Source organism: Enoplosus armatus, chromosome 20 (assembly GCF_043641665.1).
Source record: "Enoplosus armatus isolate fEnoArm2 chromosome 20, fEnoArm2.hap1, whole genome shotgun sequence".
In the NCBI taxonomy this organism is placed as follows: domain Eukaryota; kingdom Metazoa; phylum Chordata; class Actinopteri; order Centrarchiformes; family Enoplosidae; genus Enoplosus; species Enoplosus armatus.
Window position 1 is genome coordinate 4,552,994 of NC_092199.1, and position 2,550 is coordinate 4,555,543.

Genomic DNA, 2,550 nt, shown 5'->3' on the forward strand with positions numbered 1-2,550 from the left:
ACCGGTCCCTGGGTGGTCGGTACAGGAGCCACAGCCATGCTAGGCGCACATTATTGAGTCTTCTTGCCATGAAGAAACCGAGGAGCGAGTCTTCATCCACAGAGTGTTGTGGATAACACCTGTCTCCTCCAAAAAAAAAAGTGCCAAATGATACCTGCTGCACACAGGTGAGGAAGCCCGAACTGACCGGAAATAGCCAAAACAAACAGCCCACAGGTGTTTCCAGACACGGCGCACAACGACTTACGCACTCAGGTAAGAAAGTCTTCTCTGTCCTTGCTCTGTGTGCAGGATGCCACCACGAGCCCTGATGCACCAGCCGCACGTGTATAGAGTTGTAAACTTGTCTCGCATGTCGGTGTTGCTTGACAGGCACCTCCCTGGCCAATGAGATGAAGAGAGAGGCAGACAGGAGCCAATGATATTCCAGGTGGGAGGGGACACTGAGACAGAACATCTCAGCCACATTAGGGAGAATTTTCATGTACAAAATGAATATTTGTTAAGTGGAAGAAATGCTGCACAGACACTGTAAAATACTCACTACAGTAACGTACAATGAGACATGACGAACAGGCAAATATACACGTTTCAATAAATGTATTTCATTTATTTAATTCATTATTTAAATGGTATTCTCCTTGAGATCAACATCATTTTTCAATCAAGACCTGTGCAGGAGAATGGACATTGTATTAGTACACAGTACAAGCATAGACAAATACACTGAAATTTACAACAACACACAATACAATATATAAATATATAAATACACTCCTGGATGCTAAAACTCAGACATGCTAAAAACCAAACACACACACACACACACACACCCTCTGTGTACAAACAAACACAGTACAGACAGAGGCTGCTGCCATGCTTTCAGCTGTAATTTTATTGACATGTTTGTTTAGTGCAGTCGTCCCCAACATTTTTCCGCTGTCGCAGCATGTTTTGAGATGCCAAAATTATTCCTCAGATCTTCGAAAAACGCACGAGAGACCGTTTCTCCGTCACACTGACAGCGGCCACATGCAGCTGAAGTCAGGCCACCAAAGAAGATGGCCTCCACCATGAACTCTTTTTTTTTTATGACACACAGAAGAACAAAAAAAAGTGAAATAATGATAACGGGGCACATTATTTCTTTACAAGTGAACAAGAACAGAACCAAATGTTTCACATCTGCTGCTGCCTTTTGGGGCATTAGCATGAGAATGTGCAGGCAGTGCTTCAATGCTGCACAGCTCACTGCTCGAGAAAGAGGATGGAGACCTCAACACTGGGCTGCATTGCCGGTGCCAGATGTCCCCCCATGTTGTCGGAACAATACAAGGGGGTGTCCCGCATTTAACAAATCACACCCCGTGTCTTTTCTCTGTCTCCCTGACACTACAGAGATGCTCGACCCCCCTCAAACCAACTGTGATGGCACCCAGCATTCCCTCACAGAGGTCAAATGGCTTCACAGTCCTTCTTATCACAGATGGATACTGCTAAAATAATGACGCCTAAAATCATGAGAAATTGAATGCTGAAAGTTTAGTTATTTATTTATGTTTATTGTATGTATTTACACAGCTAATATCTCAGTATAGTAACCACACAGGTTCCCAAACTGTTGGTCTGGACCCCTTAAAGAGGTCACAAGATAAATCTGAGGGGTCAGACATGATTAATGTGAAAGAGACAGAGAATCCAAAACAAATTTCTTCCACTTAAAATAGTGTTTATTTTTTCTGACTTCTCTGGTCATTAGTGAAATACTGGATAGTTTTACGCAGTGGTGGAAGAAGTACTTGAAATAGTACAACAGTATAAAAATACAGAGTTGCAAGTAAAAGTCCTGCATTCAAAATCTCAGTAATGAAAAGTATCAAAGTTCTCATTGTGCAGAATTATTTTACATATATAATTGGAGTGGGCGAAGTATTCATTTAATAAAAAAAAAAAAGTAAAAATACTGTTCCCTTTACAATAACAGTCCAGTGTTGTAAAAGTACTATTGGCAAAGTGTACTTAAAGTTAAAGTACTCGTAATGCAGCAAAATGGTCCCTGTGAGTGTCACACTATTGTTTATTATATTATTGTATTATTATTATTATTATTATTGATGCATAATAAGCAGAATTTTAATGTTGTAGTTGGTCGAGTAGCTTTTTTTGTTTTGTTTTTGGCCTTTATTTGATAGTGACCGGTGAAGACGTAGACAGGAAACGGAGAGAGGCATGCAACAAAGATGCGGCCATGTGGCATGCACTGTAACCATTCGGCTACCAAGGCGCTCCGAACTACTTTTAACTACTTTATGTACTGTTTACTCTAGTTTAATATTTCAGCAATATATCATATTTCATCAAATAATCATTAATTTGACTTTAAATTTGAATCTAACCATAGTTGGGAAATAAATATAGTGGAGAAAAAGAACATTTTCCTGTGAAATGTAGAGTAGAAGTATAAAGAGCATAAAATGGAAATGCTTGTTGTACCTTATAAATTAAGTACACAAGTACAATACTTGAGAAAAAGTATTTAGTTACTTTCCA